This window comes from Schistocerca nitens, chromosome 4 (assembly GCF_023898315.1).
Source record: "Schistocerca nitens isolate TAMUIC-IGC-003100 chromosome 4, iqSchNite1.1, whole genome shotgun sequence".
Classification (NCBI taxonomy): Eukaryota; Metazoa; Arthropoda; class Insecta; order Orthoptera; family Acrididae; genus Schistocerca; species Schistocerca nitens.
In genome coordinates, this window is record NC_064617.1 from 5,050,793 (window position 1) to 5,075,670 (window position 24,878).

Below are 24,878 nucleotides of genomic sequence, written 5' to 3' on the forward strand. Positions count from 1 at the left end.
ACAATTTCTGTGTTTCATCGTCACTGGGAAGGTCCAAGGGATACAGGAAACCTGCAGAGGTGTATCGGAATGTAAAACTGGTGACACAGGAAACGCTCAAATCATAGACAGTAGGAAGACTCCGTCTTTCTGTACTTAAGTCGGCATTGTGTGTCTTATATTTAATTCCGATGCAATTTCTGTGTTTCATCGTCAATGGGAAGCTCCACGGGATACAGTAAACCTGTAGAGGTGCATCGGAATGTAAATCTGGTGACTCAGGAAACGCTCAAATCATAGACAGTAGGAAGACTCAGTCTTCCTATACTTAAGTCGGCATTGTGTCTGTTATATTTATTTCCGATGAAATTTCTGTGTTTCATCGTGAATGGGAAGGTCCAAGGGATATAGTAAACCTGCAGAGGTGCATCGGAAAGTAAAACTGATGACACAGGAAACGCTCAAAGCATAGACAGTATGATGACTTAGTCTTCCCGTACGTAAGTCGGCATTGTGTCTCTTATATTTAATTCCGATTCAATTTCTGTGTTTCATCGTCAATGGGAAGGTCCAATGGATACAGAAAACCTGCAGAGGTGCATCAGAATGTAAAACTGGTGACACAGGAAACGCTCAAAACATAGACAGTAGGAAGACTCAGTTTTCCTGTACTTAAGTCGGCATTGTGTCTCTTATATTTAATTCCGATGCAATTTCTGTGTTTCATCGTCAATGGGAAGGTCCAATGGATATAGAAGACCTGCAGAGGAGCATCAGAATGTAAAACTGGTGACACAGGAAACGCTCAAAACATAGACAGCAGGAAGACTCAGTCTTCCTATACTTAAGTCGGCATTTTGTGTCTTATATTTATTTCCGATGAAATTTCTGTGTTTCATCGTGAATGGGAAGGTCCAAGGGATATAGTAAACCTGCAGAGGTGCATCGGAAAGGAAAACTGATGACACAGGAAACGCTCAAAACATAGACAGTAGGGGCCGGCCGAAGTGGCCGTGCGGTTAAAGGCGCTACAGTCTGGAACCGCAAGATCGCTACGGTCGCAGGTTCGAATCCTGCCTCGGGCATGGATGTTTGTGATGTCCTTAGGTTAGTTAGGTTTAACTAGTTCTAAGTTCTAGGGGACTAATGACCTCAGCAGTTGAGTCCCATAGTGCTCAGAGCCACCATAGACAGTAGGAAGACTTAGTCTTCCTGTACTTAAGTCGGCATTGTGTATCTTATATTTAATTCCGATGAAATTTCTGTGTTTCATCGTCTCTGTGAAGGTCCAACGGATACAGTAAACATGTAGAGGTGCATCGGAATGTAAAACTGGTGACAGAGGAAACGCTCAAATTATAGGAAGACTCAGTCTTCCTGTACTTAAGTCGGTATTGTGTCTCTTATATTTAATTCCGATGCAATTTCTGTGTTTCATCGTCAATGGGAAGGTCCAAGGGATACAGTAAGCCTGCAGAGGTGCATCAGAATGTAAAACTGGTGACACAGGAAACGCTCAAAACATAGAGAGTAGGAAGACTCAGTCTTCCTATACTTAAGTCGGCATTGTGTCTCTTATATTTAATTCCGATGCAATTTCTGTGTTTCATCGTCAATGGGAAGGTCCAAGGGATACAGTAAACCTGCAGAGGTGCATCGGAATGTAAAACTGGTGACACAGGAAACGCTCAAAACGTAGACAGTAGGAAGACTCAGTCTTCCTGTGCTTAAGTCTGCATTGTGTCTCTTATACATATTTCCGATGCATTTTCTGTGTTTCATCGTCAATGGGAAGGTCCAAGGGATACAGTAAACCTGCATAGGTGCATCAGAATGTAAAACTGGTGACACAGGAAACGCTCAACACATAGACAGTAGGAAGACTCATTCTTCATGTATTTATGTCGGCATTGTGTCTCTTATATTTAATTCCGATGCAATTTCTGTGTTTCATCATCAGTGGGAAGGTCCAAGGGATACAGTAAACCTGCAGTGGTGCATCTTAATGTAAATCTATTGACACAGGAAACGCTTAAAACATAGACAGTAGGAAGACTCTGTCTTCCTGTACTTAAGTCGGCATTGTGTCTCTTATATTTAATTCCGATGCAATTTCTGTGTTTCATCGTCAATGGGAAGGTCCAAGGGAAACAGTGAACCTGCAGAGGTGCATCGGAATGTAAAACTGGTGAAACAGGAAACGCTCAAAACATAGACAGTAGGAAGACTCAGTCTTCCTGTACTTAAGTCGGCATTGTATCTCTTATATTTATTTCCGATGAAATTTCTGTGTTTCATCGTGAATGGGAAGGTCCCAGGGATATAGTAATCCTACAGAGGTGCATCGGAAAGTAAAACTGATGACACTGGAAACGCTCAAAACATAGACAGTAGGTAGACTCAGTCTTCCTGTACTTAAGTCGGCATTGTGTCTCTTATATTTAATTCCGATGCAATTTCTGTTTTTCATCGTCAATGGGAAGGTCCAAGGGATAAAGTAAACCAGCAGAGGAGCATCAGAATGTAAAACTGGTGACACAGGAAACGCTCAACGCATAGACAGTAGGAAGACTCATTCTTCCTGTACTTAAGTCGGCATTGTGTCTCTTATATTTAATTCCGATGCAATTTCTGTGTTTCATCGTCATTGGGAAGGTCCAAGTGATGCAGTGAACCTGCAGAGGTTCATCGGAATGTAAAACTAGTGACACAGGAAACGCTCAAAACATAGACAGTAGGAAGACTAAGTCTTCCTGTACTTAAGTCGGCATTGTGTCTCTTATATTTAATCCCGATGCAATTTCTTTGTTTCATCGTCAATCGGAAGGTCCAGTGGATACAGAAGACCTGCAGAAGAGCATCAGAATGTAAAACTGGTGACACAGGAAACGCTCAAAACATAGAGAGTAGGAAGACTCAGTCTTCCTATACTTAAGTCGGCATTGTGTCTCTTATATTTAATTCCGATGCAATTTCTGTGTTTCATCGTCAATGGGAAGGTCCAAGGGATACAGTAAACCTGCAGAGGTGCATCGGAATGTAAAACTGGTGACACAGGAAACGCTCAAAACGTAGACAGTAGGAAGACTCAGTCTTCCTGTGCTTAAGTCTGCATTGTGTCTCTTATACATAATTCCGATGCATTTTCTGTGTTTCATCGTCAATGGGAAGGTCCAAGGGATACAGTAAACCTGCATAGGTGCATCAGAATGTAAAACTGGTGACACAGGAAACGCTCAACACATAGACAGTAGGAAGACTCATTCTTCATGTATTTATGTCGGCATTGTGTCTCTTATATTTAATTCCGATGCAATTTCTGTGTTTCATCATCAGTGGGAAGGTCCAAGGGATACAGTAAACCTGCAGTGGTGCATCTTAATGTAAATCTATTGACACAGGAAACGCTTAAAACATAGACAGTAGGAAGACTCTGTCTTCCTGTACTTAAGTCGGCATTGTGTCTCTTATATTTAATTCCGATGCAATTTCTGTGTTTCATCGTCAATGGGAAGGTCCAAGGGAAACAGTGAACCTGCAGAGGTGCATCGGAATGTAAAACTGGTGAAACAGGAAACGCTCAAAACATAGACAGTAGGAAGACTCAGTCTTCCTGTACTTAAGTCGGCATTGTATCTCTTATATTTATTTCCGATGAAATTTCTGTGTTTCATCGTGAATGGGAAGGTCCCAGGGATATAGTAATCCTACAGAGGTGCATCGGAAAGTAAAACTGATGACACTGGAAACGCTCAAAACATAGACAGTAGGTAGACTCAGTCTTCCTGTACTTAAGTCGGCATTGTGTCTCTTATATTTAATTCCGATGCAATTTCTGTTTTTCATCGTCAATGGGAAGGTCCAAGGGATAAAGTAAACCAGCAGAGGAGCATCAGAATGTAAAACTGGTGACACAGGAAACGCTCAACGCATAGACAGTAGGAAGACTCATTCTTCCTGTACTTAAGTCGGCATTGTGTCTCTTATATTTAATTCCGATGCAATTTCTGTGTTTCATCGTCATTGGGAAGGTCCAAGTGATGCAGTGAACCTGCAGAGGTTCATCGGAATGTAAAACTAGTGACACAGGAAACGCTCAAAACATAGACAGTAGGAAGACTAAGTCTTCCTGTACTTAAGTCGGCATTGTGTCTCTTATATTTAATCCCGATGCAATTTCTTTGTTTCATCGTCAATCGGAAGGTCCAGTGGATACAGAAGACCTGCAGAAGAGCATCAGAATGTAAAACTGGTGACACAGGAAACGCTCAAAACATAGAGAGTAGGAAGACTCAGTCTTCCTATACTTAAGTCGGCATTGTGTCTCTTATATTTAATTCCGATGCAATTTCTGTGTTTCATCGTCAATGGGAAGGTCCAAGGGATACAGTAAACCTGCAGAGGTGCATCGGAATGTAAAACTGGTGACACAGGAAACGCTCAAAACGTAGACAGTAGGAAGACTCAGTCTTCCTGTGCTTAAGTCTGCATTGTGTCTCTTATACATAATTCCGATGCATTTTCTGTGTTTCATCGTCAATGGGAAGGTCCAAGGGATACAGTAAACCTGCATAGGTGCATCAGAATGTAAAACTGGTGACACAGTTAACGCTCAACACATAGACAGTAGGAAGACTCATTCTTCCTGTATTTATGTCGGCATTGTGTCTCTTATATTTAATTCCGATGCAATTTCTGTGTTTCATCATCAATGGGAAGGTCCAAGGGATACAGTAAACCTGCAGTGGTGCATCTTAATGTAAATCTATTGACATAGGAAACGCTTAAAACATAGACAGTAGGAAGACTCTGTCTTCCTGTACTTAAGTCGGCATTGTGTCTCTTATATTTAATTCCGAAGCAATTTCTGTGTTTCATCGTCAATGGGAAGGTCCAAGGGAAACAGTGAACCTGCAGAGGTGCATCGGAATGTAAAACTGGTGACACAGGAAACGCTCAAAACATAGACAGTAGGAAGACTCAGTCTTCCTGTACTTAAGTCGGCATTGTGTCTCTTATATTTATTTCCGATGAAATTTCTGTGTTTCATCGTGAATGGGAAGGTCCAAGGGATATAGTAATCCTACAGAGGTGCATCGGAAAGTAAAACTGATGACACTGGAAACGCTCAAAACATAGACAGTAGGTAGACTCAGTCTTCCTGTACTTAAGTCGGCATTGTGTCTCTTATATTTAATTCCGATGCAATTTCTGTTTTTCATCGTCAATGGGAAGGTCCAAGGGATACAGTAAACCAGCAGAGGAGCATCAGAATGTAAAACTGGTGACACAGGAAACGCTCAACGCATAGACAGTAGGAAGACTCATTCTTCCTGTACTTAAGTCGGCATTGTGCCTCTTATATTTAATTCCGATGCAATTTCTGTGTTTCATCGTCATTGGGAAGGTCCAAGGGATGCAGTGAAGCTGCAGAGGTGCATCGGAATGTAAAACTAGTGACACAGGAAACGCTCAAAACATAGACAGTAGGAAGACTAAGTCTTCCTGTACTTAAGTCGGCATTGTGTCTCTTATATTTAATTCCGATGCAATTTCTTTGTTTCATCGTCAATGGGAAGGTCCAATGGATACAGAAGACCTGCAGAAGAGCATCAGAATGTAAAACTGGTGACACAGGAAACGCTCAAAACATAGACAGTAGGAAGACTCAGTCTTCCTATACTTAAGTCAGCATTGTGTCTCTTATATTTATTTCCGATGAAATATCTGTGTTTCATCGTGAATGGGAAGGTCCAAGGGATATAGTAAACCTGCAGAGGTGCATCAGAAAGGAAAACTGATGACACAGGATACGCTCAAAACATAGACAGTAGGAAGACTCAGTCTTCCTGTACTTAAGTCGGCATTGTGTCTCTTATATTTAATTCCGATGCAATATCTGTGTTTCATCGTCACTGTGAAGGTCCAACGGATACAGTAAACATGTAGAGGTGCATCGGAATGTAAAACTGGTGACACAGGAAACGCTCAAATTATAGGAAGACTCAGTCTTCCTGTACTTAAGTCGGCATTGTGTCTCTTATATTTAATTCCGATGCAATTTCTGTGTTTCATCGTCAATGGGAAGGTCCAAGGGATACAGTAAGCCTGCAGAGGTGCATTAGAATGTAAAACTGGTGACACAGGAAACGCTCAAAACATACAGAGTAGGAAGACTCAGTCTTCCTTTACTTAAGTCGGCATTGTGCCTCTTATATTAAAGTCCGATGCAATTTCTGTGTTTCATCGTCAATGGGAAGGTCCAAGGGATACAGTAAAACTGCAGAGTTGCATCGGAATGTAAAACTGGTGGCACAGGAAACGCTCAAAACGTAGACAGTAGGAAGACTCAGTCTTCCTGTACTTAAGTCTGCATTGTGTCTCTTATACTTAATTTCGATGCAATTTCTGTGTTTCATCGTCAATGGGAAGGTCCAAGGGATACAGTAAACCTGCAGAGGTGCATCAGAATGTAAAACTGGTGACACAGGAAACGCTCAACACATAGACAGTAGGAAGACTCATTCTTCCTGTTTTTAAGTCGGCATTGTGTCTCTTATATTTAATTCCGATACAATTTCTGTGTTTCATCGTCAATGGGATGGTCCAAGGGATACACTAAACCTGCAGAGGTGCATCAGAATGTAAAACTAGTGACACAGGAAACGCTCAAAACATAGACAGTAGGAAGACTCAGTCTTCCTGTACTTAAGTCGGCTTTGTGTCTCTTATATTTAATTCCGATGCAATATCTGTGTTTCATCGTCAATGGGATGGTCCAATGGATACAAAAGATCTGCAGAGGAGCATCAGAATGTAAAACTGGTGACACAGGAAACGCTCAAAACATAGACAGTAGGAAGACTCAGTCTTCCTATACTTAAGTCGGCATTGTGTCTCTTATATTTATTTCCGATGAAATTTCTCAGTTTCATCGTGAATGGGAAGGTCCAAGGGATATAGTAAACCTGCAGAGGTGCATCGGAAAGGAAAACTGATGACACAGGAAACGCTCAAAACATAGACAGTAGGAAGACTTAGTCTTCCTGTACTTAAGTCGGCATTGTGTATCTTATATTTAATTCCGATGAAATTTCTGTGTTTCATCGTCACTGTGAAGGTCCAACGGATACAGTAAACATGTAGAGGTGCATCGGAATGTAAAACTGGTGACAGAGGAAACGCTCAAATTATAGGAAGACTCAGTCTTCCTGTACTTAAGTCGGTATTGTGTCTCTTATATTTAATTCCGATGCAATTTCTGTGTTTCATCGTCAATGGGAAGGTCCAAGGGATACAGTAAGCCTGCAGAGGTGCATCAGAATGTAAAACTGGTGACACAGGAAACGCTCAAAACATAGAGAGTAGGAAGACTCAGTCTTCCTATACTTAAGTCGGCATTGTGTCTCTTATATTTAATTCCGATGCAATTTCTGTGTTTCATCGTCAATGGGAAGGTCCAAGGGATACAGTAAACCTGCAGAGGTGCATCGGTGACACAGGAAACGCTCAAAACGTAGACAGTAGGATGACTCAGTCTTCCTGTGCTTAAGTCTGCATTGTGTCTCTTATACTTAATTCCGATGCATTTTCTGTGTTTCATCGTCAATGGGAAGGTCCAAGGGATACAGTAAACCTGCATAGGTGCATCAGAATGTAAAACTGGTGACACAGGAAACGATCAACACATAGACAGTAGGAAGACTCATTCTTCCTGTATTTATGTCGGCATTGTGTCTCTTATATTTAATTCCGATGCAATTTCTGTGTTTCATCATCAATGGGAAGGTCCAAGGGATATAGTAAACCTGCAGTGGTGCATCTTAATGTAAATCTAGTGAAACAGGAAACGCTTAAAACATAGACAGTAGGAAGACTGTGTCTTCCTGTACTTAAGTCGGCATTGTGTCTCTTATATTTAATTCCGATGCAATTTCTGTGTTTCATCGTCAATGGGAAGGTCCAAGGGAAACAGTGAACCTGCAGAGGTGCATCGGAATGTAAAACTGGTGGCACAGGAAACGCTCAAAACATAGACAGTAGGAAGACTCAGTCTTCCTGTACTTAAGTCGGCATTGTGTCTCTTATATTTATTTCCGATGAAATTTCTGTGTTTCATCGTGAATGGGAAGGTCCAAGGGATATAGTAATCCTACAGAGGTGCATCGGAAAGTAAAACTGATGACACTGGAAACGCTCAAAACATAGACAGTAGGTAGACTCAGTCTTCCTGTACTTAAGTCGGCATTGTGTCTCTTATATTTAATTCCGATGCAATTTCTGTTTTTCATCGTCAATGGGAAGGTCCAAGGGATACAGTAAACCAGCAGAGGAGCATCAGAATGTAAAACTGGTGACACAGGAAACGCTCAACACATAGACAGTAGGAAGACTCATTCTTCCTGTACTTAAGTCGGCATTGTGTCTCTTATATTTAATTCCGATGCAATTTCTGTGTTTCATCGTCATTGGGAAGGTCCAAGAAATGCAGTGAACCTGCAGAGGTGCATCGGAATGTAAAACTAGTGACACAGGAAACGCTCAAAACATAGACAGTAGGAAGCCTAAGTCTTCCTGTACTTAAGTCGGCATTGTGTCTCTTATATTTAATTCCGATGCAATTTCTGTGTTTCATCGTCAATGGGAAGTTCCAATGGATACAGAAGACCTGCAGAGGAGCATCAGAATGTAAAACTGGTGACACAGGAAACGCTCAAAACATAGACAGTAGGAAGACTCAGTCTTCCTATACTTAAGTCGGCATTGTGTCTCTTATATTTATTTCCGATGAAATTTCTGTGTTTCATCGTGAATGGGAAGGTCCAAGGGATATAGTAAACCTGCAGAGGTGCATCTGAAAGTAAAACTGATGACACAGGAAACGCTCAAAACATAGACAGTATGAAGACTTAGTCTTCCTGTACTTAAGTCGGCATTGTGTCTCTTTTATTTAATTCCAATGCAATTTCTGTGTTTCGTCGTCACTGTGAAGGTCCAACGGATACAGTAAACCTGTAGAGGTGCATCGGAATGTAAAACTGGTGACACAGGAAACGCTCAAATTATAGACAGTAGGAAGACTCAGTCTTCCTGTACTTAAGTCGGCATTGTGTCTCTTATATTTCATTCTGATGCAATTTCTGTGTTTCATCGTCAATGGGAAGATCCAAGGGATACAGTAAACCTGTAGAGGTGCATCGGAATGTAAAACTGGTGTCACAGGAAACGCTCAAAACATAGACAGTAGGAAGACTCAGTCTTCCTGTACTTAAGTCGGCATTGTGTCTCTTATATTTCATTCCGATGCAATTTCTGTGTTTCATCGTCAATGGGAAGGTCCAAGGGATACAGTAAGCCTGCAGAGGTGCATCAGAATGTAAAACTGGTGACACAGGAAACGCTCAAAACATAGAGAGAAGGAAGACTCAGCCTTCCTGTACTTAAGTCGGCATTGTGTCTCTTATATTTAATTCCGATGCATTTTCTGTGTTTCATCGTCAATGAGAAGGTCCAAGGGTTACAGTAAACCTGCAGAGGTGCATCGAAATGTAAAACTAGTGTCACAGGAAACGCTCAAAACATAGACAGTAGGAAGACTCAGTCGACCTGTACTTAAGTCGGCATTGAGTCTCTTATATTTAATTCCGATGCATTTTCTGTGTTTCATCGTCAATGGGAAGGTCCAAGGGATACAGTAAACCTGCAGAGGTGCATCAGAATGTAAAACGCTCAACACATAGACAGTAGGAAGCCTAAGTGTTCCTGTACTTAAGTCGGCATTGTGTCTCTTATATTTATTTCCGATGAAATTTCTGTGTTTCACCGTGAATGGGAAGGTCAAAGGTATATAGTAAAACTGCAGAGGTGCATCGGAAAGGAAAACTGATGACACAGGATACGCTCAAAACATAGACAGTAGGAAGACTCAGTCTTCCTGTACTTAAGTCGGCATTGTGTCTCTTATATTTAATTCCGATGCAATTTCTGTGTTTCATCGTCACTGTGAAGGTCCAACGGATACAGTAAACATGTAGAGGTGCATCGGAATGTAAAACTGGTGACACAGGAAACGCTCGAATTATAGGAAGACTCCGTCTTCCTGTACTTAAGTCGGCATTGTGTCTCTTATATTTAATTCCGATGCAATTTCTGTGTTTCATCGTCAATGGGAAGGTCCAAGGGATACAGCAAGCCTGCAGAGGTGCATCAGAATGTAAAACTGGTGACACAGGAAACGCTCAAAACATACAGAGTAGGAAGACTCAGTCCTCCTGTACTTAAGTCGGCATTGTGTCCCTTATATTTAACTCCGATGCAATTTCTGTGTTTCATCGTCAATGGGAAGGTCCAAGGGATACAGTAAACCTGCAGAGGTGCATCGGAATGTAAAACTAGTGTCACAGGAAACGCTCAAACATAGACAGTAGGAAGACTCAGTCTTCCTGTACTTAAGTCGGCATTGTGCCTCTTATATTAAAGTCCGATGCAATTTCTGTGTTTCATCGTCAATGGGAAGGTCCAAGGGATACAGTAAAACTGCAGAGTTGCATCGGAATGTAAAACTGGTGGCACAGGAAACGCTCAAAACGTAGACAGTAGGAAGACTCAGTCTTCCAGTACTTAAGTCTGCATTGTGTCTCTTATACTTAATTCCGATGCAATTTCTGTGTTTCATCGTCAATGGGAAGGTCCAAGGGATACAGTAAACCTGCAGAGGATCATCAGAATGTAAAACTGGTGACACAGGAAACGCTCAACACATAGACAGTAGGAAGACTCATTCTTCCTGTTTTTAAGTCGGCATTGTGTCTCTTATATTTAATTCCGATACAATTTCTGTGTTTCATCGTCAATGGGATGGTCCAAGGGATACACTAAACCTGCAGTGGTGCATCTTAAGGTAAATCTAGTGACACAGGAAACGCTCAAAACATAGACAGTAGGAAGACTCTGTCTTCCTGTACTTAAGTCGGCATTGTGTCTCTTATATTTAATTCCGATGCAATTTCTGTGTTTCATCGTCAATGGGAAGGTCCAAGGGAAACAGTGAACCTGCATAGGTGCATCTGAATGTAAAACTGGTGACACAGGAAACGCTCAAAACATAGACAGTAGGAAGACTCAGTCTTCCTGTACTGAAGTCGGCATTGTGTCTCTTATATTTATTTCCGATGAAATATCTGTGTTTCATCGTGAATGGGAAGGTCCAAGGGATATAGTAATCCTGCAGAGGTGCATCGGAAAGTAAAACTGATGACACAGGAAACGCTCAAAACATAGACTGTAGGAAGACTCAGTCTTCCTGTAATTAAGTCGGCATTGTGTCTCTTATATTCAATTCCGATGCAATTTCTGTTTCTCATCGTCAATGGGAAGGTCCAAGGGATACAGTAAACCAGCAGAGGATCATCAGAATGTAAAACTGGTGACACAGGAAACGCTCAACACATAGACAGTAGGAAGACTCATTCTTCCTGTACTTAAGTCGGCATTGTGTCTCTTATATTTAATTCCGATGCAATTTCTGTGTTTCATCGTCATTGGGAAGGTCCAAGAAATGCAGTGAACCTGCAGAGGTGCATCGGAATGTAAAACTAGTGACACAGGAAACGCTCAAAACATAGACAGTAGGAAGCCTAAGTCTTCCTGTACTTAAGTCGGCATTGTGTCTCTTATATTTAATTCCGATGCAATTTCTGTGTTTCATCGTCAATGGGAAGTTCCAATGGATACAGAAGACCTGCAGAGGAGCATCAGAATGTAAAACTGGTGACACAGGAAACGCTCAAAACATAGACAGTAGGAAGACTCAGTCTTCCTATACTTAAGTCGGCATTGTGTCTCTTATATTTATTTCCGATGAAATTTCTGTGTTTCATCGTGAATGGGAAGGTCCAAGGGATATAGTAAACCTGCAGAGGTGCATCTGAAAGTAAAACTGATGACACAGGAAACGCTCAAAACATAGACAGTATGAAGACTTAGTCTTCCTGTACTTAAGTCGGCATTGTGTCTCTTTTATTTAATTCCAATGCAATTTCTGTGTTTCGTCGTCACTGTGAAGGTCCAACGGATACAGTAAACCTGTAGAGGTGCATCGGAATGTAAAACTGGTGACACAGGAAACGCTCAAATTATAGACAGTAGGAAGACTCAGTCTTCCTGTACTTAAGTCGGCATTGTGTCTCTTATATTTCATTCTGATGCAATTTCTGTGTTTCATCGTCAATGGGAAGATCCAAGGGATACAGTAAACCTGTAGAGGTGCATCGGAATGTAAAACTGGTGTCACAGGAAACGCTCAAAACATAGACAGTAGGAAGACTCAGTCTTCCTGTACTTAAGTCGGCATTGTGTCTCTTATATTTCATTCCGATGCAATTTCTGTGTTTCATCGTCAATGGGAAGGTCCAAGGGATACAGTAAGCCTGCAGAGGTGCATCAGAATGTAAAACTGGTGACACAGGAAACGCTCAAAACATAGAGAGAAGGAAGACTCAGTCTTCCTGTACTTAAGTCGGCATTGTGTCTCTTATATTTAATTCCGATGCATTTTCTGTGTTTCATCGTCAATGGGAAGGTCCAAGGGTGACAGTAAACCTGCAGAGGTGCATCGAAATGTAAAACTAGTGTCACAGGAAACGCTCAAAACATAGACAGTAGGAAGACTCAGTCGACCTGTACTTAAGTCGGCATTGAGTCTCTTATATTTAATTCCGATGCATTTTCTGTGTTTCATCGTCAATGGGAAGGTCCAAGGGATACAGTAAACCTGCAGAGGTGCATCAGAATGTAAAACTTATGACACAGGAAACGCTCAACACATAGACAGTAGGAAGCCTAAGTGTTCCTGTACTTAAGTCGGCATTGTGTCTCTTATATTTATTTCCGATGAAATTTCTGTGTTTCACCGTGAATGGGAAGGTCAAAGGTATATAGTAAAACTGCAGAGGTGCATCGGAAAGGAAAACTGATGACACAGGATACGCTCAAAACATAGACAGTAGGAAGACTCAGTCTTCCTGTACTTAAGTCGGCATTGTGTCTCTTATATTTAATTCCGATGCAATTTCTGTGTTTCATCGTCACTGTGAAGGTCCAACGGATACAGTAAACATGTAGAGGTGCATCGGAATGTAAAACTGGTGACACAGGAAACGCTCGAATTATAGGAAGACTCCGTCTTCCTGTACTTAAGTCGGCATTGTGTCTCTTATATTTAATTCCGATGCAATTTCTGTGTTTCATCGTCAATGGGAAGGTCCAAGGGATACAGCAAGCCTGCAGAGGTGCATCAGAATGTAAAACTGGTGACACAGGAAACGCTCAAAACATACAGAGTAGGAAGACTCAGTCCTCCTGTACTTAAGTCGGCATTGTGTCCCTTATATTTAACTCCGATGCAATTTCTGTGTTTCATCGTCAATGGGAAGGTCCAAGGGATACAGTAAACCTGCAGAGGTGCATCGGAATGTAAAACTAGTGTCACAGGAAACGCTCAAACATAGACAGTAGGAAGACTCAGTCTTCCTGTACTTAAGTCGGCATTGTGCCTCTTATATTAAAGTCCGATGCAATTTCTGTGTTTCATCGTCAATGGGAAGGTCCAAGGGATACAGTAAAACTGCAGAGTTGCATCGGAATGTAAAACTGGTGGCACAGGAAACGCTCAAAACGTAGACAGTAGGAAGACTCAGTCTTCCTGTACTTAAGTCTGCATTGTGTCTCTTATACTTAATTCCGATGCAATTTCTGTGTTTCATCGTCAATGGGAAGGTCCAAGGGATACAGTAAACCTGCAGAGGATCATCAGAATGTAAAACTGGTGACACAGGAAACGCTCAACACATAGACAGTAGGAAGACTCATTCTTCCTGTTTTTAAGTCGGCATTGTGTCTCTTATATTTAATTCCGATACAATTTCTGTGTTTCATCGTCAATGGGATGGTCCAAGGGATACACTAAACCTGCAGTGGTGCATCTTAAGGTAAATCTAGTGACACAGGAAACGCTCAAAACATAGACAGTAGGAAGACTCTGTCTTCCTGTACTTAAGTCGGCATTGTGTCTCTTATATTTAATTCCGATGCAATTTCTGTGTTTCATCGTCAATGGGAAGGTCCAAGGGAAACAGTGAACCTGCATAGGTGCATCTGAATGTAAAACTGGTGACACAGGAAACGCTCAAAACATAGACAGTAGGAAGACTCAGTCTTCCTGTACTGAAGTCGGCATTGTGTCTCTTATATTTATTTCCGATGAAATATCTGTGTTTCATCGTGAATGGGAAGGTCCAAGGGATATAGTAATCCTGCAGAGGTGCATCGGAAAGTAAAACTGATGACACAGGAAACGCTCAAAACATAGACAGTAGGAAGACTCAGTCTTCCTGTAATTAAGTCGGCATTGTGTCTCTTATATTCAATTCCGATGCAATTTCTGTTTCTCATCGTCAATGGGAAGGTCCAAGGGATACAGTAAACCAGCAGAGGATCATCAGAATGTAAAACTGGTGACACAGGAAACGCTCAACACATAGACAGTAGGAAGACTCATTCTTCCTGTACTTAAGTCGGCATTGTGTCTCTTATATTTAATTCCGATGCAATTTCTGTGTTTCATCGTCAATGGGAAGGTCCAAGGGATGCAGTAAACCTGCAGAAGTGCATCGGAATGTAAAACTAGTGACACAGGAAACGCTCAAAACATAGACAGTAGGAAGACTCAGTCTTCCTGTACTTAAGTCGGCTTTGTGTCTCTTATATTTAATTCCGATGCAATTTCTGTGTTTCATCGTCAATGGGAAGGTCCAATGGATACAAAAGACCTGCAGAGGAGCATCAGAATGTAAAACTGGTGACACAGGAAGCGCTCAAAACATAGACAGTAGGAAGACTCAGTCTTCCTATACTTAAGTCGGCATTGTGTCTCTTATATTTATTTCCGATGAAATTTCTCAGTTTCATCGTGAATGGGTAGGTCCAAGGGATATAGTAAACCTGCAGAGGTGCATCTGAAAGTAAAACTGATGACACAGGAAACGCTCAAAACATAGACAGTATGAAGACTTAGTCTTCCTGTACTTAAGTCGGCATTGTGTCTCTTATATATAATTCCAATGCAATTTCTGTGTTTCGTCGTCACTGTGAAGGACCAACGGATACAGTAAACCTGTAGAGGTGCATCGGAATGTAAAACAGGTGACACAGGAAACGCTCAAATTGTAGGAAGACTCAGTCTTCCTGTACTTAAGTCGGCATTGTGTCTCTTATATTTCATTCCGATGCAATTTCTGTGTTTCATCGTCAATAGGAAGGTCCAAGGGATACAGAAAACCTGCAGAGGTGCATCGGAATGTAAAACTAGTGTCACAGGAAACGCTCAAATCATAGACAGTAGGAAGACTCAGTCTTCCTGTACTTAAGTCTGCATTGTGTCTCTTATATTTAATTCCGATGCATTTTCTGTGTTTCATCGTCAATGGGAAGGTCCAAGGTATACAGTAAACCTGCAGAGGTGCATCAGAATGTAAAACTGGTGACACAGGAAACGCTCAACACATAGACAGTAGGAAGACTCTGTCTTCCTGTACTTAAGTCGGCATTGTGTCTCTTATATTTAATTCCGATGCAATTTCTGTGTTTCATCGTCAATGGGAAGGTCCAAGGGATAAGGTAAACCTGCAGTGATGCATCGGAATGTAAAACTAGTGACACAGGAAACGCTCAAAACATAGACAGTAGGAAGACTCTGTCTTCCTGTGCTTAAGTCGGCATTGTGTCTCTTATATTTAATTCCGATGCAATTTCTGTGTTTCATCGTCAATGGGAAGGTCCAAGGGAAACAGTAAACCTGCAGAGGTGCATCGAATGTAAAACTGGTGACACAGGAAACGCTCAAAACATAGACAGTAGGAAGACTCAGTCTTCCTGTACGTAAGTCGGCATTGTGTCTCTTATACTTATTTCCGATGCGATTTCTGTGTTTCATCGTGAATGGAAAGGTCCAAGGGATATAGTAATCCTGCAGAGGTGCATCGGAATGTAAAACTGGTGAAACAGGAAACGCTCAAAATATAGACCGTAAGAAGAATGTTTTCTGGTACATAAGTCGGCATTGTGTCTCTTATATTGAATTCCGATGTAATTTCTGTGTTTCATCGTCAATGGGAACGTCCAAGGGATACAGTAAACCTGCAGAGGTGCATCTGAATGAAAAACTGATGACACAGAAAACGCTCAAATCATAGACAGTAGGAAGACTCAGTCTTCCTGTACTTACGTCGGCATTGTGTCTCTTATATTTAATTCCGATGCAATTTCTGTGTTTCATCGTCAATGGGAAGGTCCAAGGCATACAGTAATCCTGCAGAGGTGCATCAGAATGTAAAACTGCTGACACAGGAAACGCTCAAAACATAGACAGTAGGAAGACTCTGTCTTCCTGTGCTTAAGTCGGCATTGTGTCTCTTATATTTAATTCCGATGCAATTTCTGTGTTTCATCGTCAATGGGAAGGTCCAAGGGAAACAGTAAACCTGCAGAGGTGCATCAAATGTAAAACTGGTGACACAGGAAACGCTCAAAACATAGACAGTAGGAAGACTCAGTCTTCCTGTACTTAAGTCGGCATTGTGTCTCTTATACTTATTTCCGATGCAATTTCTGTGTTTCATCGTGAATGGGAAGGTCCAAGGGATATAGTAACCCTGCAGAGGTGCATCGGAATGTAAAACTGGTGAAACGGGAAACGCTCAAAATATAGACCGTAAGAAGAATGTTTTCTGGTACTTAAGTCGGCATTGTGTCTCTTATATTTAATTCCGATGCAAATTCTGTGTTTCATCGTCACTGTGAAGGTCCAACGGATACAGTAAACCTGTAGAGGTGCATCGGAAAGTAAAACTGGTGACACAGGAAACTCTCAAATTATAGGAAGACTCAGTCTTCCTGTACGTAAGTCGGCATTGTGTCTCTTATATTTCATTCCGATGCAATTTCTGTGTTTCATCGTCAATGGGAAGGTCCAAGGGAAACAGTAAACCTGCAGAGGTGCATCGAATGTAAAACTGGTGACCCAGGAAACGCTCAAAACATAGACAGTAGGAAGACTCAGTCTTCCTGTACTTAAGTCGGCATTGTGTCTCTTATACTTATTTCCGATGCAATTTCTGTGTTTCATCGTGAATGGGAATGTCCAAGGGATATAGTAACCCTGCAGAGGTGCATCGGAATGTAAAACTGGTGAAACAGGAAACGCTCAAAATATAGACCGTAAGAAGAATGTTTTCTGGTACTTAAGTCGGCATTGTGTCTCTTATATTTAATTCCGATGCAAATTCTGTGTTTCATCGTCACTGTGAAGGTCCAACGGATACAGTAAACCTGTAGAGGTGCATCGGAATGTAAAACTGGTGACACAGGAAACTCTCAAATTATAGGAAGACTCAGTCTTCCTGTACTTAAGTCGGCATTGTGTCTCTTAAATTTCATTCCGATGCAATTTTTGTGTTTCATCGTCAATGGGAAGGTCCAAGGGATACACTAAACCTGCAGAGGTGCATCGGAATGTAAAACTAGTGTCACAGGAAACGCTCAAAACATAGACAGTAGGAAGACTCAGTCTTCCTGTACTTAAGTCTGCATTGTGTCTCTTATATTTAATTCCGATGCATTTTCTGTGTTTCATCGTCAATGGGAAGGTCCAAGGTATACAGTAAACCTGCAGAGGTGCATGAGAATGTAAAACTGGTGACACAGGAAACGCTCAACCCATAGACAGTAGGAAGACTCTGTCTTCCTGTACTTAAGTCGGCATTGTGTCTCTTATATTTAATTCCGATGCAATTTCTGTGTTTCATCGTCAATGGGAAGGTCCAAGGGATAAGGTAAACCTGCAGTGATGCATCGGAATGTAAAACTAGTGACACAGGAAACGCTCAAAACATAGACAGTAGGAAGACTCTGTCTTCCTGTGCTTAAGTCGGCATTGTGTCTCTTATATTTAATTCCGATGCAATTTCTGTGTTTCATCGTCAATGGGAAGGTCCAAGGGAAACAGTAAACCTGCAGAGGTGCATCGAATGTAAAACTGGTGACACAGGAAACGCTCAAAACATAGACAGTAGGAAGACTCAGTCTTCCTGTACGTAAGTCGGCATTGTGTCTCTTATACTTATTTCCGATGCAATTTCTGTGTTTCATCGTGAATGGGAAGGTCCAAGGGATATAGTAATCCTGCAGAGGTGCATCGGAATGTAAAACTGGTGAAACAGGAAACGCTCAAAATATAGACCGTAAGAAGAATGTTTTCTGGTACTTAAGTCGGCATTGTGTCTCTTATATTGAATTCCGATGCAATTTCTGTGTTTCATCGTCAATGGGAAGGTCCAAGGGATACAGTAAACCTGCAGAGGTGCATCTGAATGAAAAACTGATGACACAGAAAACGCTCAAAACATAGACAGTAGGAAGACTCAGTCTTCCTGTACTTAAGTCGGCATTGTGTCTCTTATATTTAATTCCGATGCAATTTCTGTGTTTCATCGTCAATGGGAAGGTCCAAGGGATACAGTAATCCTGCAGAGGTGGATCAGAATGTAAAACTGCTGACACAGGAAACGCTCAAACCATAGACAGTAGGAAGACTCTGTCTTCCTGTGCTTAAGTCTTCATTGTGTCTCTTATATTTAATTCCGATGCAATTTCTGTGTTTCATCGTCAATGGGAAGGTCCAAGGGAAACAGTAAACCTGCAGAGGTGCATCGAATGTAAAACTGGTGACACAGGAAACGCTCAAAACATAGACAGTAGGAAGACTCAGTCTTCCTGTACTTAAGTCGGCATTGTGTCTCTTATACTTATTTCCGATGCAATTTCTGTGTTTCATCGTGAATGGGAAGGTCCAAGGGATATAGTAACCCTGCAGAGGTGCATCGGAATGTAAAACTGGTGAAACGGGAAACGCTCAAAATATAGACCGTAAGAAGAATGTTTTCTGGTACTTAAGTCGGCATTGTGTCTCTTATATTTAATTCCGATGCAAATTCTGTGTTTCATCGTCACTGTGAAGGTCCAACGGATACAGTAAACCTGTAGAGGTGCATCGGAATGTAAAACTGGTGACACAGGAAACTCTCAAATTATAGGAAGACTCAGTCTTCCTGTACTTAAGTCGGCATTGTGTCTCTTATATTTCATTCCGATGCAATTTCTGTGTTTCATCGTCAATGGGAAGGTCCAAGGGAAACAGTAAACCTGCAGAGGTGCATCGAATGTAAAACTGGTGACACAGGAAACGCTCAAAACATAGACAGTAGGAAGACTCAGTCTTCCTGTACTTAAGTCGGCATTGTGTCTCTTATACTTATTTCCGATGCAATTTCTGTGTTTCATCGTGAATGGGAAGGTCCAAGGGATATAGTAACCCTGCAGAGGTGCATCGGAATGTAAAACTGGTGAAACGGGAAACGCTCAAAATATAGACCGTAAGAAGAATGTTTTCTGGTACTTAAGTCGGCATTGTGTCTCTTATATTTAATTCCGATGCAAATTCTGTGTTTCATCGTCACTGTGAAGGTCCAACGGATACAGTAAACCTGTAGAGGTGCATCGGAATGTAAAACTGGTGACACAGGAAACTCTCAAATTATAGGAAGACTCAGTCTTCCTGTACTTAAGTCGGCATTGTGTCTCTTATATTTCATTCCGATGCAATTTCTGTGTTTCATCGCCAATGGGAAGGTCCAAAGGAAACAGTAAACCTGCAGAGGTGCATCGAATGTAAAACTGGTGACCCAGGAAACGCTCAAAACATAGACAGTAGGAAGACTCAGTCTTCCTGTACTTAAGTCGGCATTGTGTCTCTTATACTTATTTCCGATGCAATTTCTGTGTTTCATCGTGAATGGGAAGGTCCAAGGTATATAGTAACCCTGCAGAGGTGCATCGGAATGTAAAACTGGTGAAACAGGAAACGCTCAAAATATAGACCGTAAGAAGAATGTTTTCTGGTACTTAAGTCGGCATTGTGTCTCTTATATTTAATTCCGATGCAAATTCTGTGTTTCATCGGCACTGTGAAGGTCCAACGGATACAGTATACCTGTAGAGGTGCATCGGAATGTAAAACTGGTGACACAGGAAACTCTCAAATTATAGGAAGACTCAGTCTTCCTGTACTTAAGTCGGCATTGTGTCTCTTATATTTAATTCCGATGCATTTTCTGTGTTTCATCGTCAATGGGAAGGTCCAAGGGATACACTAAACCTGCAGAGGTGCATCAGAATGTAAAACTGGTGACACAGGAAACGCTCAACACATAGACAGTAGGAAGACCCATTCTTCCTGTACTTAAGTCTGCATTGTGTCTCTTATATTTAATTCCGATGCATTTTCTGTGTTTCATCGTCAATGGGAAGGTCGAAGGTATACAGTAAACCTGCAGAGGTGCATCAGAATGTAAAACTGGTGACACAGGAAACGCTCAACACATAGACAGTAGGAAGACTCATTCTTCCTGTACTTAAGTCGGCATTGTGTCTCTTATATTTAATTCCGATGCAATTTCTGTGTTTCATCGTCAATGGGAAGGTCCAAGGGATAAGGTAAACCTGCAGTGATGCATCGGAATGTAAAACTAGTGACACAGGAAACGCTCAAAACATAGACAGTAGGAAGACTCTGTCTTCCTGTGCTTAAGTCGGCATTGTGTCTCTTATATTTAATTCCGATGCAATTTCTGTGTTTCATCGTCAATGGGAAGGTCCAAGGGAAACAGTAAACCTTCAGAGGTGCATCGAATGTAAAACTGGTGACACAGGAAACGCTCAAAACATAGACAGTAGGAAGACTCAGTCTTCCTGTACGTACGTCGGCATTGTGTCTCTTATACTTATTTCCGATGCAATTTCTGTGTTTCATCGTGAATGGGAAGGTCCAAGGGATATAGTTTTCCTGCAGAGGTGCGTCGGAATGTAAAACTGGTGAATCAGGAAACGCTCAAAATATAGACCGTAAGAAGAATGTTTTCTGGTACTTAAGTCGGCATTGTGTCTCTTATATTGAATTCCGATGCAATTTCTGTGTTTAATCGTCAATGGGAAGGTCCAAGGGATACAGTAAACCTGCAGAGGTGCATCTGAATGAAAAACTGATGACACAGAAAACGCTCAAAACATAGACAGTAGGAAGACTCAGTCTTCCTGTACTTAAGTCTGCATTGTGTCTCTTATATTTAATTCCGATGCAATTTCTGTGATTCATCGTCAATGGGAAGGTCCAAGGGATACAGTAATCCTGCAGAGGTGCATCAGAATGTAAAACTGCTGACACAGGAAACGCTCAAAACATAGACAGTGGGAAGACTCTGTCTTCCTGTGCTTAAGTCGGCATTGTGTCTCTTATATTTAATTCCGATGCAATTTCTGTGTTTCACCGACAATGGGAAGGTCCAAGGGAAACAGTAAACCTGCAGAGGTGCATCGAATGTAAAACTGGTGACACAGGAAACGCTCAAAACATAGACAGTAGGAAGACTCAGTCTTCCTGTACTTAAGTCGGCATTGTGTCTCTTATACTTATTTCCGATGCAATTTCTGTGTTTCATCGTGAATGGGAAGGTCCAAGGGATATAGTAATCCTGCAGAGGTGCATCGGAATGTAAAACTGGTGAAACAGGAAACGCTCAAAATATAGTACCGTAAGAAGAATGTTTTCTGGTACTTAAGTCGGCATTGTGTCTCTTATATTGAATTCCGATGCAATTTCTGTGTTTCATCGTCAATGGGAAGGTCCAAGGGATACAGTAAACCTGCAGAGGTGCATCTGAATGAAAAACTGATGACACAGAAAACGCTCAAAACATAGACAGTAGGAAGACTCAGTCTTCCTGTACTTAAGTCGGCATTGTGTCTCTTATATTTAATTCCGATGCAATTTCTGTGTTTCATCGTCAATGGGAAGGTCCAAGGGATACAGTAATCCTGCAGAGGTGCATCAGAATGTAAAACTGCTGACACAGGAAACGCTCAAAACATAGACAGTAGGAAGACTCCGTCTTCCTGTGCTTAAGTCGGTATTGTGTCTCTTATATTTAATTCCGATGCAATTTCTGTGTTTCATCGTCAATGGGAAGGTCCAAGGGAAACAGTAAACCTGCAGAGGTGCATCGAATGTAAAACTGGTGACACAGGAAACGCTCAAAACATAGACAGTAGGAAGACTCAGTCTTCCTGTACTTAAGTCGGCATTGTGTCTCTTATACTTATTTCCGATGCAATTTCTGTGTTTCATCGTGAATGGGAAGGTCCAAGAGATATAGTAACCCTGCAGAGGTGCATCGGAATGTAAAACTGGTGAAACGGGAAACGCTCAAAATATAGACCGTAAGAAGAATGTTTTCTGGTACTTAAGTCGGCATTGTGTCTCTTATATTTAATTCCGATGCAAATTCTGTGTTTCATCGTCACTGTGAAGGTCCAACGGATACAGTAAACCTGTAGAGGTGCATCGGAATGTAAAACTGGTGACACAGGAAACTCTCAAATTATAGGAAGACTCAGTCTTCCTGTACTTAAGTCGGCATTGTGTCTCTTATATTTCATTCCGATGCAATTTCTGTGTTTCATCGTCAATGGGAAGGTCCAAGGGAAACAGTAAACCTGCAGAGGTGCATCGAATGTAAAACTGGTGACACAGGAAACGCTCAAAACATAGACAGTAGGAAGACTCAGTCTTCCTGTACTTAAGTCGGCATTGTGTCTCTTATACTTATTTCCGTTGCAATTTCTGTGTTTCATCGTGAATGGGAAGGTCCAAGGGATATAGTAACCCTGCAGAGGTGCATCGCAATGTAAAACTGGTGAAACAGGAAACGCTCAAAATATAGACCGTAAGAAGAATGTTTTCTGGTACTTAAGTCGGCATTGTGTCTCTTATATTTAATTCCGATGCAAATTCTGTGTTTCATCGTCACTGTGAAGGTCCAACGGATACAGTAAACCTGTAGAGATGCATCGGAATGTAAAACTGGTGAAACAGGAAACTCTCAAATTATAGGAAGACTCAGTCTTCCTGTACTTACGTCGGCATTGTGTCTCTTATATTTCATTCCGATGCAATTTCTGTGTTTCATCGTCAATGGGAAGGTCCAAGGGATACACTAAACCTGCAGAGGTGCATCGGAATGTAAAACTAGTGTCACAGGAATCGCTCAAAACATAGACAGTAGGAAGACTCAGTCTTCCTGTACTGAAGTCGGCATTGTGTCTCTTATATTTAATTCCGATGCATTTTCTGTGATTCATCGTCAATGGGAAGGTCCAAGGGATACAGTAAACCTGCAGAGGTGCATCAGAATGTAAAACTGGTGACACAGGAAACGCTCAACACATAGACAGTAGGAAGACCCATTCTTCCTGTACTTAAGTCTGCATTGTGTCTCTTATATTTAATTTCGATGCATTTTCTGTGTTTCAACGTCAATGGGAAGGTCCAAGGAATACAGTAAACCTGCAGGGGTGCATCAGAATGTAAAACTGGTGACACAGGAAACGCTCAACACATAGACAGTAGGAAGACTCATTCTTCCTGTACTTAAGTCGGCATTGTGTCTCTTATATTTAATTCCGATGCAATTTCTGTGTTTCATCGTCAATGGGAAGGTCCAAGGGATAAGGTAAACCTGCAGTGATGCATCGGAATGTAAAACTAGTGACACAGGAAACGCTCAAAACATAGACAGTAGGAAGACTCTGTCTTCCTGTGCTTAAGTCGGCATTGTGTCTCTTATATTTAATTCCGATGCAATTTCTGTGTTTCATCGTCAATGGGAAGGTCCAAGGGAAACAGTAAACCTTCAGAGGTGCATCGAATGTAAAACTGGTGACACAGGAAACGCTCAAAACATAGACAGTAGGAAGACTCAGTCTTCCTGTACGTAAGTCAGCATTGTGTCTCTTATACTTATTTCCGATGCAATTTCTGTGTTTCATCGTGAATGGGAAGGTCCAAGGGATATAGTTATTCTGCAGAGGTGCATCGATATATAAAACTGGTGAGACAGGAAACGCGCAAAATATAGACCGTAAGAAGAATGTTTTCTGGTACTTAAGTCGGCATTGTGTCTCTTATATTGAATTCCGATGCAATTTCTGTGTTTCAACGTCAATGGGAAGGTCCAAGGGATACAGTAAACCTGCAGAGGTGCATCTGAATGAAAAACTGATGACACAGAAAACGCTCAAAACATAGACAGTAGGAAGACTCAGTCTTCCTGTACTTAAGTCGGCATAGTGTCTCTTATATTTCATTCCGATGCAATTTCTGTGTTTCATCGTCAATGGGAAGGTCCAAGGGATACACTAATCCTGCAGAGGTGCATCGGAATGTAAAACTAGTGTCACAGGAAACGCTCAAAGCATAGACAGTAGGAAGACTCAGTCTTCCTGTACTTAAGTCGGCATTGTGTCTCTTATATTTAATTCCGATGCATTTTCTGTGTTTCATCGTCAATGGGAAGGTCCAACGGATACAGTAAACCTGTAGAGGTGCATCGGAATGTAAAACTGGTGACACAGGAAACTCTCAAATTATAGGAAGACTCAGTCTTCCTGTACTTAAGTCGGCATTGTGTCTCTTATATTTCATTCCGATGCAATTTCTGTGTTTCATCGTCAATGGGAAGGTCCAAGGGATACAGTAATCCTGCAGAGGTGCATCAGAATGTAAAACTGCTGACACAGGAAACGCTCAAAACATAGACAGTAGGAAGACTCAGTCTTCCTGTACTTAAGTCGGCATTGTGTCTCTTATACTTATTTCCGATGCAATTTCTGTGTTTCATCGTGAATGGGAAGGTCCAAGGGATATAGTAACCTTGCAGAGGTGCATCGGAATG